At 47.4% G+C, this 18,165-nt stretch overlaps 1 pseudogene; it reads right to left on the bottom strand.

Annotated features, from left to right (window-relative positions):
* Positions 1 to 14,620: 14,620 nt before the first annotated feature.
* Positions 14,621 to 14,738, bottom strand: LOC126215456 (5S ribosomal RNA; annotated as a pseudogene).
* Positions 14,739 to 18,165: the final 3,427 nt, after the last annotated feature.

The following is an 18,165-nucleotide window of genomic DNA, read 5'->3' as shown; positions in this document are numbered from 1 at the left end:
ACCTTAAGTTATGGTCTCAACAACAAAATTCAATTTTTGATGCAGATGTATCGAAATTGGATATTTTTCGTTCGGTTAATTGTAGTTATTGTCAATTAGGAAGATGTTATTCGATTGCATCGAATATCGATATTTATCTTTTGATGTCACACCCCTAATGTACACTCCTGGAAATGGAAAAAAGAACACATTGACACCGGTGTGTCAGACCCACCATACTTGCTCCGGACACTGCGAGAGGGCTGTACAAGCAATGATCACACGCACGGCACAGCGGACACACCAGGAACCGCGGTGTTGGCCGTCGAATGGCGCTAGCTGCGCAGCATTTGTGCACCGCCTTCGTCAGTGTCAGCCAGTTTGCCGTGGCATACGGAGCTCCATCGCAGTCTTTAACACTGGTAGCATGCCGCGACAGCGTGGACGTGAACCGTATGTGCAGCTGACGGACTTTGAGCGAGGGCGTATAGTGGGCATGCGGGAGGCCGGGTGGACGTACCGCCGAATTGCTCAACACGTGGGGCGTGAGGTCTCCACAGTACATCGATGTTGTCGCCAGTGGTCGGCGGAAGGTGCACGTGCCCGTCGACCTGGGACCGGACCGCAGCGACGCACGGATGCACGCCAAGACCGTAGGATCCTACGCAGGGCTGTAGGGGACCGCAACGCCACTTCCCAGCAAATTAGGGACACTGTTGCTCCTGGGGTATCGGCGAGGACCATTCGCAACCGTCTCCATGAAGCTGGGCTACGGTCCCGCACACCGTTAGGCCGTCTTCCGCTCACGCCCCAACATCGTGCAGCCCACCTCCAGTGGTGTCGCGACAGACGTGAATGGAGGGACGAATGGAGACGTGTCGTCTTCAGCGATGAGAGTCGCTTCTGCCTTGGTGCCAATGATGGTCGTATGCGTGTTTCGCGCCGTGCAGGTGAGCGCCACAATCAGGACTGCATACGACCGAGGCACACAGGGCCAACACCCGGCATCATGGTGTGGGGAGCGATCTCCTACACTGGCCGTACACCACTGGTGATCGTCGAGGGGACACTGAATAGCGCACGGTACATCCAAACCGTCATCGAACCCATCGTTCTACCATTCCTAGACCGGCAAGGGAACGTGCTGTTCCAACAGGACAATGCACGTCCGCATGTATCCCATGCCACCCAACGTGCTCTAGAAGGTGTAAGTCAACTACCCTGGCCAGCAAGATCTCCGGATCTGTCCCCCATTGAGCATGTTTGGGACTGGATGAAGCGTCGTCTCACGCGGTCTGCACGTCCAGCACGAACGCTGGTCCAACTGAGGCGCCAGGTGGAAATGGCATGGCAAGCCGTTCCACAGGACTACATCCAGCATCTCTACGATCGTCTCCATGGGAGAATAGCAGCCTGCATTGCTGCGAAAGGTGGATATACACTGTACTAGTGCCGACATTGTGCATGCTCTGTTGCCTGTGTCTATGTGCCTGTGGTTCTGTCAGTGTGATCATGTGATGTATCTGACCCCAGGAATGTGTCAATAAAGTTTCCCCTTCCTGGGACAATGAATTCACGGTGTTCTTATTTCAATTTTCAGGAGTGTATAAGGTATACATTCGGACATGAGACATATCTCGGGACATGAGATATATCTCGCTCATAACAGGTATTATTACATTAATATCACAATGTATAAACCGTATTTCTGGCTGCGGAGACTGTAATGTTACACAGCAAGCAATCACTTGCTAGCCACATTTTCAGCACGAATAGCGAAATTGTTGTTCTTCGATTTCGTCGACGAAAGGCGAATACTTACTACACATATACAAATCGCCTAGCATTATACATCAACCACTACTGGAGCGATGTGTTATCGTAACTACACACGCTGTAACCGGCACGGACACATTTATATAAAGACGCAGTGCCTGAACTTAGCTGCTAGAGAGTTTGTCTGCGCAAACGGCAAGCGTATTGTGCGATATTTTGGTCGAGCATCGCGAGTTTTGAGCGTCACAGACTGATGCAAGTGAGTTTTTAAGCGCTGTTTTTTTAATTAATCTTAATTGTAATGATATTTACCGCATTATGATATATTGCAATTTTAAAGTTCTACCAGTCTCGAAATTTCACTTATCACAACGCTCGTGGATGAATCAAATCGATTTTCCTCTTCTTTCTTGTTACAGTCTCATCCATAATTAGAAAATATCGCAACAGCCGAAAAATGATAAACGTTAGCAATTAAGTTAAATTCAGCTGCAAGTAAGAAGTGAACTGACTGACAGAACAACAATTGAGCTTCAACAAAACCAAGAAATGGTCTTAGCTAAAATGGGGATGGGCGATAGATGATAACTATGGATGTATAGGTAGTTTCAATCGATCATTGGTCTTGCTGATTACGAATAGTGCGTATTCCTTTTTCGTCGTATAGTTCAAAATCGAAATATATTTCAAATTCCCTACAGGGCAACTTGGTCGTGCGGAATTTCGTTTATTTGATGGAGGGGGTGTTGCAGATCCCGCTTGACCCTCACTGCCCCATGTCGCCTTTGGCTATGGCCTTGCGCCAGCCTGGAAGCAAAGTAATCCATGGCGGACGGAACAAGGGAAAAACAAGAAGCAGACTAGAACAGGCAAAAAGGATATTCCTGAGCACGAAAGTGGTGTCAAACATAGGTCTTAATTTGAGCAAGTAATTTCTAGTAATGTACTTTTTGAGCAGGGCATTGTATCGTAATGAACAATGAACACCAACAATGGAAAACCCAAAACAGAAAACAATTGAAGCATTTGTGTCGCTACAGCAGAGTGTCAAATATCAGGTCGATTGCTACTGTAAGGAATGAGGAGGTTCTTCAGAGAATGGACGAGGGAAGGATCTTATGGGAAACACTGACAAGAAGGGCAGGATGATAGGACATGTGCAAGGCAACAGACAATAATCTTCATGGCAGTATAGGGAGCTGTAGAGGACGACAAAGATGGAATACATCCGGCAACAGAAATTGAGGACGTAAGTTGCAATGTCTGTTCTGAGATGAAGAGTTGGGCACAGTTGCGGATTCGTTTTGGCCAGTATCTAATCAGGTAGAAGAGGTAATAAACAGTAGGGCTCTAAGAATTCATTTTAGGATTGCGATATCCAACAGCAATACATCGAAATATCGATAAATTGGAATCAATTATTTGGTATTTTTAACTGATATTTGGCAACATTTTATTTACTACTCAAGTGTTTACTATATAGAATGTCTCAGGAGGAATGATTAGTATTGAGGGATGTGACAGGAACGACCTTTAGAAGCAAAAAAGTCTGGTAAACATGTAAACCCAAGAGCTACGTGCACTTATCTAGTAGGAGAGATGTGTTTCGCAGCAGTGAAGACAAGTGCTCCTAGGTCTCTTAAGGGGGTGGAGTTTTTTGATTGAAGGGATCGTTCCTGTAATATTCGTGAATATTCACCTTTTTCCTGGTAGTCCCTGCATAAGAACGCTAGTTACAGTTTCTTACTTTAAAGTTCTTAGACAAATTTTGCCTTTTGTCAATAGTGTATTTTCATAACGTCATGAAATGTTGTTATCAAATCCTGTTTTGTTTCGGTTGTTCTATGTGTGTTTATATTAGTGACTCTGCAGTATAATGAACCGAGAAACAGCCTCTCAAAAGCTAAATTGGAAACATTTTAAATTAGACAATAGCAAAAGTGCGAAATGCAGTTATTGTGGTTTCTCTGAACTTCCGGTAGTACCACAAACTTCAAACATCGTTAAAGTCCTACCATATATAGAAAACATACCTCTTCCGGTCCAGTCGTTGCTTCGACTTCGTCAGCAGTATATTCAGCTTGTATGCAAGAAAGCTTCGCCGCTATTTTGAAAGATGTTGCTTCGTTTGCGGAGGGGGAAACGACCATAAAAATAAATGAAGCGATTTCTCTATTTAAATAGAAAATTATGTATAATTAAATGTGGTTTTCCTCATTCTATTATTTATTCGTAAAGCCTATTTCTCAACTTCGTAAATAAGACGCGTAACTTTAAGTTATGGTCTGAACAACAAAATTAAATTTGTGATGCAGATATATCGAAATTCGATAATTGTATTTATTGCCAATTAGGATAGATGTTATTGTATTAAATCGAATATCGATATTTACCTTTTATGTCCCATCCCTGATGTATAATGTCTAGAATCTGACATGTGATATAACTCGCTCATAACAGGCACTCTTACATTGATACCACAAAGTAAACAACGTATTTTTGGCTGCAGACATTACACAGCATGCAATCACTTACCAGCCGTATTTTCAAACCGAATAACGGAATTATGTTCTTCGATTTCCACGACTTTTTTGTGATATGTTACAATACAGCATCAACGGTCTATTGCGGTCTAACTGTGTTGGTGAGGCAGTAAATTTATCCACAGGGCAGTGACTGCGTCACTGCAATTCACTTCGGAGATGTGGCGGTGGGACTTGTAGTCCCGTATCACCCTCTAACGGTGACAGTACTACATCAGTTAGGAAGTAAAATTTAGCCTAACGTGGGCAGATAGGGTGGAAGGTATTGGACGTAGAATGGGGGCTAGTCCCGCCAAAGGATGCGTCCGTGGTGGGCGTGCCAGACCTATCGTTAGCCATGGTCGGAATCCGATTGCTCTAGGATGGTTAGGGGAACCGGATGTCGACGCCAGCGGCGTGGAAGTGTGGTCCCAACGTGGCGTAACCCATGGACAGTGTCCCACAGGGCGTCCACTTTCTCATAGAGCCGCCGCGCGTTGTTGCGTATGGTCGTCTTTAGGGGGACGATATCCGCTTCCTCGTGCAGAGTGACAATTCTCGTGAGTGGCGGGGAGTGCAGGCTCCACCTGAGCACCTTGTTCTGCAGGCGATGCAATGTCCGCATCCTGGTGACACTAATCGTGGCCCACGCAGCAGATCCATACGTGAGGGCATGCAGGATAACTGTTCGGTAAATGCGGAGCTTGGTATGCAGGTTAAGTTCCCTACTGCGAAAGAGCGGGTACAGAGCCCTGGTTAGCTTTTGCCCCTTGTTGGTGACATACTCCGCATGACAGTGGAAGAGCAACTTGTGGTCCATCTGGACCCCGAGATGGGTGGTTGTCGGGGACCAGGGCACCTGCACACCTGCAATCGAGATATTGCGGCGGAGGACTGGGCGCCGTTTCGTGAAGTAAACTGCCGTAGTTTTGGCGGCGTTGAGAGCTATTTTGTTTGTCCGGCACCAGGTGATAGTGGCGTCCACCTGTCGCTGGAGGCGGGCGACGACGGCGTCAGTAATGCGGCCAGTGGTGTATAGTGCTGTGTCGTCAGCGTATTGTGCAAGGTGGCACTCGGAGATGACCGGCATATCATTGACATACATATTAAAAAGGATGGGAGATAGCACCGATCCTTGCGGAGTGCCTGCCGACAATTGGCGAATGCCAGAACGCATTCCCCGTTGAGCCACTAGGAAAGTCCTACCACGGAGGAAGTCATCCACGATCTTGACATAAATATCCGGTATAGGGGTCTGTGTCAGCATCTTGTGTACGAGGTTGTCTTGCCAGATCTTGTCGTAGGCGTTTTGCAAGTCCAGAAAAACGGCAGCTGTCGACTTGGCAGTGTTGAAGCCTTTGCTGATGTGTTCAGTGATCCGTAGGACCTGAAGTTCAGCAGAGAGGTGCGAAGTGAATCCAAACTGTTCGGGACGGATCGTCCCAGCTGCCGCCAGAGGATGGGAAAGTCGGTGAAGAATCACAGATTCAAGGACCTTCGCCATAGTGTTTAGGAGGCTGATGGGCCTGTTGTGGGTGGGGACTGTAGGGTCCTTGGACATCTTGGGGATCGCAATCAGCTTGGCTTGTTTACACTGAGGGGGGAAAAGGCCAGATGTGAGACAACAGTTTAAAATCTTGGCGAACAAGATGAGTGGTGTGCGGAGAAGGTAGCAAAGATGTTCATTTAAAATTCCATCCAGGGGCCGACCAGCCACGTTTCCGTCGAAGGATGCGCTGAATTTCTGCCATGGACGTAAAAAGGGGAGCAGACTGGGGTGGGCGGTTGCGGAAAGCAGCAACAGCTGTCAGGACTTCATGTTCTTCCTGTAGTTCGTTCGGAGAAAGGTCCTGGACCAGAGGGCAGTTTTGGGCCTCGAACGCATCTGCCAGCGTTTTCACAATTTGCAGGGCCTCTGCTGTGCGAATAGGATGGGCAGTCGCTGGCTTAGAACGCCGCAGGGTGCGAATGACAGCCCAGTCAGATTTTTGGTGGAGTAGGAAAGTGGACATCCTGTCCTCCAACTGTTCAGACTTCCATTCGGCGAGCCGATGGCTGAATTCGAGTTGGAGGCGTCTCATTTGGCGTTTGTCCTGAGGGTCACGAAACTGCTTCCACCTCCGGCGGTAGCGGTTCTTTTGCACCTTCTGTGGTGTCACCGCCAGACACCAAACTTGCTAGGTGATAGCCTTTAAATCGGCCGCGGTCCGGTAGTATACGTCGGACCTGCGTGTCGCCACTGTCAGTGATTGCAGAACGAGCGCCGCCACACGGCAGGTCTAGAGAGACGTCCTAGCACTCGCCCCAGTTGTACAGCCGACTTTGCTAGGAAAGGTTCACTGACAAATACGCTCTCATTTGCCGAGACGATAGTTAGCATAGCCTTCAGCTACGTCATTTGCTACGACTTAGCAATGCGCCATTACCAGTTTATATTGAGATTATAAATTTTGTATCATCAAGAGCGATGTTCTCCAATTATGGATTAAAGTTAAGTATTCCAAGATCTTCGTACTTTATTTGTAATTCTCAAGACATTGTCCTGTTCCAGACCTCACGCCAGTCTGCGTGAGCTTAAACGCGTGCCTTTCGGCTACCTCCGAGTGGCTTGGCTGTCCTGCCAAGTCACTACACCTTCAGCTCTCGTAACAGAGGGGCAAGTCGTCCAGGGGTGTTAAATTTCGAAGTGCAGTGGAGGTGGATAGTTTCACTGCTTTCTGTATTTTGGCGGTAAGGTAATCCACAGCACGGACTATATTGGCCGGTGTTGTCAAATCGAGGTCGTGTCGAGTGGTCTTATTAAGTACCCTGGCAAACTTGTCGGTGAGGGTCGCAGTGGAACGAACATCAAATGAAAGGGCAGCATTGGTGAGGTGCAAGAGTACTGGCTCATGGTCAGAGTCCAGTTTGTGGAGAACTTCCAATGAAAACTGAGCAGTGATGTTTTTGAAGATGGCCACATCCAGAACGTCTGGCTGGCAGTTAGTACGGACTGGGATATGGGTAGGTTCGTGGGCGCCATAGACTGATAGTGCTAAAGTATCCTCCAGGTCAAGGAGGAGCCGGCCTTTGGGGTTAGACACGCGAGAATGCCAAGATCGGTGCTTGGCATAGAGATCTGCCCCAATAATGAGCCTGTCGAAGGATGACAATGTGCGGAGGTCTGCTTCCAGCAGTGGCTTGTTTCGGCTCAAATACGCTGCTGCAAAGGTAATGGCACCAAGGCGTGTGGAGATGGTAACCGCTGTGGCCTATGTGTTCCATTGGCTGGAGAGTCTCTTGGGTATGGACAAGAGCTTTGTTGAGGAATACAGCTGTGCCTCCACCACAGCGGTCGGGCGGTCAGAGCGGTAACACACCATGTTACGAAGGCGGAAATCGTCTGCCGGTTTGAGGTGTGTTTCTGTGACCAGTAAAACATCCACACGATAGTCATGGAGGAAGGTGTTCAATTCCGTCTTCATACGTTTTATGCCATTGGCATTAAAAATGCAAGTGACAAGATCCCGATGGGGCTGGTGGTGGTGTGGAGGTCGATTCGCCATTACAACAATATTTGACTAAGCCCTTCCACTAGGGCGATGACCTTGGAGAGCCCGTCCTCCGACTGACGGATTTTTTGTGCAGTGTCACGAATAACAGCTCGGATGTGGGGTTTCGTGAAAAAGGAGATGACCTGGAGGATTTCGCGCATGTCCGCCCAAAAGGACGCATCAGTCTCCACCACTGCGGGAGGGTCCCGGGTGGTCTGCTTGCCCCTACGGCGTGCAGGTGCAGGTGTAGTAGTAGGCAGAGTGGGGGTAGGGGCAGAAGGCTGAGATAGAGCCACAGATGGACTGGAGGGAGCTGCTGCTGGCTCCTGTAGTTGGTGAGCAGTGAGAGCCGTCACAGAAGACAGACAATGAGGAGGAGACTGGGCTGCAGCAGCAAAGGATGTCGTGGGAGTCTGGGCAGGAAGGGGCACAGGAGCCACCGAACCATCTGGTGCCTGGTACCAGAGTGGCTGCTGAGGACAGTACACCAGGCTGACCCCGCAAAACAGGATAGTTGGTCATGTCCCGTAGTGGTGGGGGAGGTCGATTTGTTCTTGGTTTCTTTTTGGGCGGACGAGAAGACTTCAGTGCCTTCTGGTAAACAGGGCACCTCCTCCAGGATGCCATGTGGTGGGGATCGTGCGTCGTTCCCCAACATCTGGCACAGGTAGGTTTCTCCAAAGCAGGGAGTGTGCAGTTCTCCACTAAATGTGGGCCAGCACACTTAACACACCGCAACGGCAGGGAGCAGCAATTCCCAGTATGTCGTAAACGTTGACATTTGCGACAGATGGCTGGCCCGTTGCGGCCCTCGTACGATTCAATCCGGACTTTCGTGTACAGAAGATACCGGATTTGGTATATCCGCTCTATGTCCTCCCTCCGGGAAAGGGAGACGACGTGGGTGGGGCAGGGGATCAATGCCCTGGTCTCAGGATTCCTCTTGCTATACTGGTGGACCAAAGGATCTTCGAAATCGAGTCGAAGTAGTTCCTCCTTGACCTCCTCTGCCGTAACCTCTGGTGGCAAGTCCTTGATGACGATTTTGGTGCGGCGATTACCCGACGTCTGGTGGGTAAAGTAAGGCATCGCCTTTGATTTTACGAAATCGAGAATGGTAAGATAGTCGTCCCTACTGTCAAGCAGGTATTTCACATGATCTTTTTGATAAACAGCTCTCAATTGGCCGACAATGAGCCGCGGGAGCTCAGTGTTCAGTTTCGTATAATTAGTGACATTATATACCACAACGGGGGGTATCTTCTCTTTCTTCAGAGGCCTTGACGGGATCTCTTGAGAAGGAGGGTCGGGAGCATGAGCCATTTCCTCATCCGCAGGACCATCCGGTGCGGCGTCCCCCGGCAGGGGGGTATCGGAACACGATCCGCTGCCACCACAGCTCGCGTGGGCGGAGGGGCGTCTGGAGCGACGGCCAGAGGACTTTCCGACTGGGTCATGGTGTCCAGAAGACTCGCCACGGTGGCGGGACGGCGTAGAGGGGGGTGCAGGTAGAGCCGGGTGGTGGTCAGACAGAGCCGATGTGTTCGCCGCCCCACTACGAGAAAGATCAATTACTAGGCGGTCAGGTGAATCGTCGGACGACGCGGATGAACGGAGCCTGACGCGCGGCGGTGGACAGTCTTCGTGATGATCGGTTTCAGTGCCGGTGTGTCCACCGGCGATTTGTGGCGGTTGGCGCGATTCAAGCGATCCTTCGCCCGTTGCGAGGTGGGCGGGGCATTGTGCGCGACGGGAGGCCGGGACGAGCGGCGTTTCCGACGCGGTTGTGCCCGAAGGGCGGCGGTGCATGAGTCGGAGGATCGCGAATGCTGCCCTTCGAGCTTCTCCATAGTAGACACGGGTCCGCCTGACATGGTCGGGGGCCCGGCACGAAAGAGTTGCGCACATCAGAAGCTTCCCAGCTGTCCTGGAGTAATAACTACTAAGACACCAGCGCCGTGATAGCAGGTAGACCAACGCTGCTAGGCGATGCAAAATGTATAATGATGCGACACGGTAACGCACAAGTATTGGATAACACTTTCAGGGATCCAACCCGAAGCACTGCAGTAATCGACACGGACACATTTATATAAAGACACAGTGCCTGAACGTAGCTGCGAGAGAGTTGGTTTGCGCAAACTGCAATGATGTCTGTTCCTGTCCAGAGAAAATGATGAAGGAACGTCTCGTGTTAGTTTCACTAAAATTTATTAAATACAGTGAAATTACACTTTTACACTCTTCACGGGACATTATAATGATGGTGTAGAAGATGGGGAAATGTAAAATGTGGAGCATAACATCTTAAGCTGGGAATGTTACGTATAGGATTCCCTTTCATTTTTGCCCTTCATGTATGCCACATGTACAGAGTAGGCATCAAAATACTCGTCGACATTTATGTGAATTTTGTAATATGGTTAGCTGCTGATGTAAACGGAATGGTAACTGCCTAGGAAATGGAGACCTGTGACTTAATGCCATACGTCATAATCGATGTTTATGGAAAGCCTGTACCGTCACCCGTTAGTTAAACAAAAACTGCAAGAGTTACGTATTTTTTCGTGGTTAGCATGGTATGTTTAGAGAATGCATTCTCATTGTCAAGCGCAGATATTTACGTCAGGATCTTATGCGTTGTTCTGTTTCGCTTGCACTGTAGCTGTTGTTTATAGGTTATAAGGTACTTTGTATCCTCCGTTAGGTCCTATGCAGAGAACCTCACATATGCAAAATATGTATTACTGTTTATTTGTGAAGCATCGCAAAAAATGCTTATGAAACATTTGCACGTGACAATAAGAATAAATTCTCAAAACACATCTTGCTAAATATGAGAAATACGAAAGGGTGGTATTTAAGCGAAAAACATTCGAACAACGCAGAGAGAGCAAAGGTGTCATTTAGCGCTACAAGTTCCCAAACGCGAAGCTGTGCGTGCACAGTAAGGACAGTTAGGAGTCAGTCGTTATGGTCATGATACCTTTATTCAAAAGAACCCAGTTAGTCCCACAGCCGAGTAGAACTTGGCAGCGGCAGAAGATAAAAGCATGAGTTGTTCCGTCTCTTTCCAGTTCGGATTTGGTGACTATAGCGCCCTGGTGTCAGGAAACTTAATCACATAACAGTTGTAAACCAGCTTGAAGGACAGTCTCATTTGCCCCAATTGCTCATGTTTTTTCCCACGAAAATTATTTCATAAAGCGTATATCGCGGAACATTACACTGAAGAGCGAAAGAAACTGGTACACCTGGCTAATATCGTACAGGGCCCCCGCGAACACGCAGAAGTTCCGCAACACGACGAGGCATGGAGTCGACTAATGTCTGAAGTACTGCTGGTGGGAACAGACACCACAAATCCTACAGGGCTGTTCATAAATCCGAAGAGTACGAGTGGGTGGAGATCTTTTCTGAACAGCACGTTGCAAGGCATCCCAGATACGCTCAATAATGTTCATCTCTGGTGGCCAACGGAAGTGTTTAAACTCAGAAGAGTGTTCATGAAGCCACTTTGTAGCCATTCTGAACGTGTGGGGTGTCGCATTGTCCTGCTGCAATTGCCCAAGTCCGTCGGAATGTATAATGGACATGAATAGACGCAGGTGATCAGACAGGATGCGTACGTACGTGTCACCTGTCAGAGTCCTATCTAGAATTATCAGAGACCCCACATCACTCCAACTGCACCGACCTCACACCATTACAGAACCTCCACCAGCTTGAACAGTCCCCTGGTGACATGCAGGGAGAATAGATTCGTGTGGAAGTCTCCATACCCGTATACGTCCATCCGCTCGATAAAATTTGAAACGAGACTAATCCGACCAGGCAACATGTTTGCAGTCATCAACAGTCCAATGTAAGTGTTGACTGGCCCAGGCGAGGCGTAAAGCTTTGTGTCGGGCAGTCATCAATTGTACACACGACTGGTACTTCGGCTCCTAAAGCCCATATCGATGATGTTTTCGTTGAATGGTTCGCAGGCTGACACTTGTTGATGACCCAGCATTGAAATCTGCAGCAATTTGCGGAAGAGTTGCGTTCCTGTCGCGTTGAACGACTCTCTTCAGTCGTCGTTGATCCCTTCTTGCAGGATCTTTTTCCGACCGCAGCGATGTCGGAGATTTGGTGTTTTACCGGTTTCCTGGTATTCACGGTACGCCCGTGAAATTGTCGTATGGGAAAATCCTCACTTCATCGCTGTGTCCCATTGCTCGTGCGCCAGCTATAACACCACGTACGAATTCACTTAAATCTTGATAAGCTGCGACTGCAGAAGCAGTAACCGATCTAATAACTGCGCCAGACACTTGTGTATAGGCGTTGCCGACCGCAGCGCCTTATTCTGCCTGGTTACATATCTCTGTATTTGAATACGCATGTTTATACCAGTTTCTTTGGCGCTTCAGTGTATAAATACGTTATCATAGAGTGGAATTAACATTGTAAACATAGGTAATTTGACGGGGCCGTTAAAAATGTCGTAAATGGCGGGGAAAAGTTAAAAGCGAGGTTATAATAAAGTCCCTAGCTCCTCACTCAGAAAAATGCCTACACGTTCAGCATTATGATCGTAAGATGGACGTTGGTGGCTCTAGATCGGAAAGAAATTCACGACAGCCTGGGGTGTGGCCCTGCCACTGCCTAATGCTGATGTTTATATGTCCAATATGTGGCATCTTTCGGAGGGGACGAGGGGGAGGGGGGGGGGGAGACGGATGGGGTGGTTGTGTAGGTATGATACGCAACCCGTCGGTTTTTGGATTTGATGTGTCATTCCGTAGTATTCGAGGTACAGCATATTCGGCACCCACCAGCTGGATGTGTTACAGGGACATTATTTTCTGTAGCACGTGCAGCTAGACGCTAGGGCCGTGATGCTGGCGGAAATATCTGTCTGCGCATGGCCCATTATGGTCAGCATGCAGTTCTCGAAATCTGGTTAATGTTAATGCATTTTGTACAAAAGTCAAAAAGCGTCTGGTTGCTCATCACACCTACACAAATAAGTTGGTACCTGCGCAGCGTTAGTAAGTAAAATTTATTTATTACATTATGCTTTTGTTAAACACTGTCCAATGATTAAGAAAGTAAAAGTCTCTCGAGTTCAATACCGATATGTGTTGTTATATAAATTATTTGTATATCTCTGTTACGTATAAACAATGGCAATGTGTCAGATATATTTTATAACACAAATGCTGTTAAACATCAGAGGTGAAGTTGGGAATCTCGGGAGTATAGTATTTTTTATTTTTAAAATTTTCATTTCTTTTTAAATCTTTCATTCCACCTGTGAAGGAGATGGTGGGCTGTAGGAGAGTATAGCTCTTTTCAGCCAATAGTTGTAGTTTGATGCTTGAGGTGCATATTCGAGAGTAGGTCTGAGAAATATTTTGTATGTGAGAAGGAAACTGGTTGTTCCACTCCACGTATTCGGTATTTCATAAGACATACTAAATTTACTCGGCTCTCAGCTTGTTTAAGGTGTTCAGTCGCGTTTTTCTGGTAATTTAAGAGTTCATGTCGGTAGATTCCAAGATTATTTGACATTTGATTGTGGAGTAATATCTTTTGTCCGAAGTGAACGTTGAGTATGTGATGATCCTATGATCCTGTTGTGACGATAAGTAAGATTTCTGCGTCTCATTCGGATAAGTCGACGTTAGGTCAGATAATGTCGAATTCTCCTAATATTGAACAAGGTTTTAGGCTTACAAGTAACAACAAACTTTTTTTTTCTTAGAAGTGCTTCCACCTTCGGCGCCTGGACTTCCTTTACTTCTACTTTTTAACACAATTTTATTTCATTTCACTTTATTAGCACATTTGGGCTGTTGTCGCCCTTTAAGCCTAATATGTTGATTGCTACTGGGTTTTCATTAGTCTATTAATTCCTTGTGATGGCTCTGGCAACTCTCACTCTGTGCCATTGTCGAGGGTCGATTGTTCCAGCATATTCTAGGCGTCCGGTTGATTTTTCTTAATCGGTCCAATTTTGCAACATTTTTCGCGTTTTTTCCTGTATTTGTTGTGTGACTATTGGCATACTGAGTTCAACATGTAAGTCGTTTATTCTAGTCCATCGAGGTCCCTTGAGCATTAGTCTGAAACATCGGTTTAGGACTCTTCGCAGCACCTGCTGGTTTGCGTTGCATGTTGTCTCCCAAGCTGAACAACTGTGTAATGTGGCTGGTAATATAGTTGTTTTATACAGTATCAACTTTGTTCGGATTTCCATGTTTGTGCTGGCGAAAAGTGGGAATAGTGTATGTACTAGTTTTCTCATTTTCTCTTTTTTATATACGACATATGTTTTAGAGGTCAGTTTATTGTCCAACAGTACTCCAAGATACTTGACCTGATTTGTGCAATTTATGTGTGTTCAATTCATCAGTAATCTGTCGTGTAGTTCTGGCCTCTTCCTCATAAACATTATTGCTTGTATTTTTCTGCGTTTAATTTGACATGGTTTTCGCGTGCCCTTTCTTCTATGGTTCTGTCTTTGCATTCTCGTTATTCCAGTGGTCGTTCTACTGCTACTTGCATGTAAGGCGGTGTCGTCTGCAAATTGAGCCAATACCACGTTGGGTAACAGAAAAGCACTCCATCTTCAGACCATAAGTGGTCCATTGGGACCATCCGACCGCCATGTCATCCTCAGATGATGATGCGGATAGGAGGGGAGTGTGGTCAGCACACTGAACTCCTGGTCGTTATGATGGTTTTCTTCGACTGTAGCCGCTACCATGCGGTCGAGTAGCTCCTCAATTGCTGTCACTAGGCTGAGTGCACCCCTAAAATTGGCAACAGCCCATGGCGGCCCGGATGGTCACCCATCCAAGTGCCGGCCACGCCCGACAGCGCTTAACTTCGGTGATCTGACGGGAACCGGTGTACCCATTGCGGCAACGCCGTTGCCATGGGTAAAAGAGGTAAGTCGTTAACATAAATTATGAAAGTGTCGGCGATAATAGCGACCCTTGAGTGCTTCCTTGCCAATGATTTTATGAGTGATTGTTGTTTGTCAATTTTTACAAAGAACTTCCTGTGTGAGTGAAAATGATCTATGATTTTTATGTAGGGATCTGGGATGCAATTTAGATTTTGTAGTTTTACGGTAATGTGATCTTTCCAGACTTTAGAGAAAGCTTTCTCTACGTCTAGGAAAGCTGCTGCCGTGTAATAGCCCCTATTCATGTTATTTGCGATGTTTTCGGATATCCGTAGGAGTTGCATCTCTGCCGATATTGTGGTCTGAAATGCAAACTGTCCTGGTCGAATGATCTCATTCTCAAGCAGTGGTTGTTTTAGCCTTTCTAGAACTACTCGCTCGAAAACTTCGTGTTAGGTTGGAAGGAGGCTAACATGTCGGTGGTTCTGGGGCAGTTTTAAATCTTTACCTGGTTTTGGTATTAGCACAATTCTACATGTTTTCCACTGGGTCACGTAATATTCATATCTAATACATCCACTGAAAATTCGTGTTAACAGCACGATCAGTTTTCTTGGTACCTGTTTTAATTGTTCATTTGTTACGCCGTCTTGGCCTAGAGCTGATTTGATGCCCAAATTCCTAATTATTTTTCGGATGTCAGTCGGACCCGTCTGTATCGGTGCTTGTTCACTAGGTGTGTTTCTGATGTTTTACGCTCTTTGCTTTGTTCTATTGTCTTCGGTGTCTGGGATGTCGACAGTGTTTCGCACTTCGTAAGTCCCTGCAAATACTTCCGCTTTAAATAAAGAATCGAAAACTAAGCCGTCTGGTCCCTCGATAGCAATCTGTAGTGATTTTTGTTCGCGAGAGCATCTTACAATGTTTCAGTCCCCTTTGCTTTGTATGAGGAACTGGTTCATTCTGTCTTTCCACTTTTCGATTATCCACTCAAATGCGCGACGGTGTGGTTCTCGGGATAATTGTACATCTCTGTCGTCCGCAGGGTTTCGAAAATTGTGCCACCTTTTTCGCACTTTCTTTGAAGAAGAGGGGAAAAGTTTATATGGTGCTGGGTTCCCCTTGTCCGTCTGTACTTTGTTATAGTATCATAAGCTGCAGCTTGCACACATTCAATGGAATTACCGTATTATTGAACTCCTATCAATCGCGTATTTTTTTTTTTTTTGTTTTGTGTGTGATATGTTACAATACAGCATCACCGGTCTATTGCGGTCTAACTGTGTTGGTGAGGCAGTAAATTTATCCACAGGGCAGTGACTGCGTCACTGCAATTCACTTTGGAGGTGTGGCGGTGGGACTTGTAGTCCCGTACCACCCTCTGACGGTGACAGTACTACATGAGTCAGGCAGAAAAATTTAGCCTAACATGGGCAGGTATGATTGGAAAGTATTGGACGTAGAATGGGGGCTAGTCCCGCCAAAGGATGCGTCCGTGGTGGGCGTGCCAGACCTATCGTTAGCCACGGTCGGAATCCGTTTCCTCTAGGATGGTTAGGGGAACCGGATGTCGATGCCAGCGGCGTGGAAGTGTGGTCCCAACGTGGCGTAACCCATGGACAGTGTCCCGCAAGGCATCCACTTTCTCATAGAGCCGCCGCGCGTTGTTGCGTATGGTCGTCTTTAGGGGGACGATATCCGCTTCCTCGTGGAGAGTGACAATTCTCGTGAGTGGCGGGGCGTGCAGGCTCCACCTGAGCACCTTGTTTTGTCGGCAGGCACTCCGCAAGGATCGGTGCTATCTCCCATCCTATTTAATATCTATGTCAATGATATGCCGGTCATCCCCGAGTGCCACCTTGCACAATACGCTGACGACACAGCGCTATACACCACTGACCGCATTACTGACGCCGTCGTCGCCCGCCTCCAGCGACAGGTGGACGCCACTATCACCTGGTGCCGGACAAACAAAATAGCTCTCAACGCCGCCAAAACTACGGCAGTTTACTTCACGAAACGGCGCCCAGTCCTCCGCCGCAATATCTCGATTGCAGGTGCCCTGGTCCCCGACAACCACCTATCTCGGGGTCCAGATGGACCACAAGATGCTCTTCCACTGTCATGCGGAGCATGTCACCAACAAGGGGCAAAAGCTAACCAGGGCTCTGTACCCGCTCTTTCGCAGTAGGGAACTTAACCTGCATACCAAGCTCCGCATTTACCGAACAGTTATCCTGCCTGCCCTCACGTATGGATCTGCTGCATGGGCCACGATTAGTGTCACCAGGATACGGACATTGCAACGATCGCGTAAGCGCATGCTGACAATAATATAAAAAGCAGTGCTACATTTTAACTGCGAGAGAATTTTTAAGCACAAAAAGCAAAATCATCCTAGTAGAACATTTGGTTGTGGAGTCGAATTTGTGACAGTCTTGTCGTTGCTGATCAGTAAGATTTCTAGGATTCAATACGATAAGGTCACTTTAGATCGGATTACGTCGCATTATCGGATTATGTCGCGTTTAGCAATAACTGAACAGGGTTTTAGGCTTTAAAATAACAACTTTTTTTTCATATGTCATATGTTACATTACAGCATCACCGGTCTCATTCGGTCTAACTGTGTTGCTGAGGCAGGAAATTTATCCAGAGGGCAGTGACGCTGCGTCACTGCAATCCACTTCAGAGGTGTGGCGATGGGACTTGGAGTCACGTACCACCATCCAAAGGCGACAGTACTACATCAGTCATGCAGAAAAACAGCCCGACATAGGCAGATAGGGTGGAAAAGTAGTGGACGTAGAATGGGGGCTAATCCCGCCGAAGAGTGCATCCGTGGTGGGCGTGCCAGGTCTATCGTTAGCCATGGTCGGAATTCGATTCCTTTAGGATGGTTAGTGGAACCGGATGTCGATGAAAGCGGCGTGGAAGTCTCGTCCCAACGTGGCGTAACCCATGGACAGTGTCCGGCAGGGCATCCACTTTCTCAAAGAGCCGCCGCGCGTTGTTGTTGTGTGGTCGGCTTGAGGGGACGATACTCGCTTCCTCGTGAGGAGTCGCAAATTTCGTGAGTGGCGGGGCGTGAAGGCTCCACCTGAAGGGGCCCCTGCAGCGAAGCCATACGTGGGGGCAGGCAGTATAGCTGTCCTTATTATACTTTAACTCAACTGCGAGGGAGTTTGTCTGCACCAACAGTGACAATTTCTGCTCCTGTCTTGAGTAAGTGATGAAGGAACGTTGCGTATTAGCTTGCACTAAGTGTTTACTAAATCGAGTGAACCTCCCAGTTTCACACTAAGAAAATACGTACACAATCAGCATTATGTTCGTGGGATAGACATTGGTAGCGCTGCCTTGAAAAGTATTCTCCATAGCTTGGGGGTCTGACTATGATGGAGTCTGTCACTGCTTACATTTTACAAAGAAACAGAAATTAATATAAACTGTT

This window comes from Schistocerca nitens, chromosome 12 (genome assembly GCF_023898315.1).
Source record: "Schistocerca nitens isolate TAMUIC-IGC-003100 chromosome 12, iqSchNite1.1, whole genome shotgun sequence".
Taxonomy (NCBI): domain Eukaryota; kingdom Metazoa; phylum Arthropoda; class Insecta; order Orthoptera; family Acrididae; genus Schistocerca; species Schistocerca nitens.
Note: the sequence above shows the minus strand (reverse complement) of the source record. Positions and strands in the feature narration are given on the sequence as shown.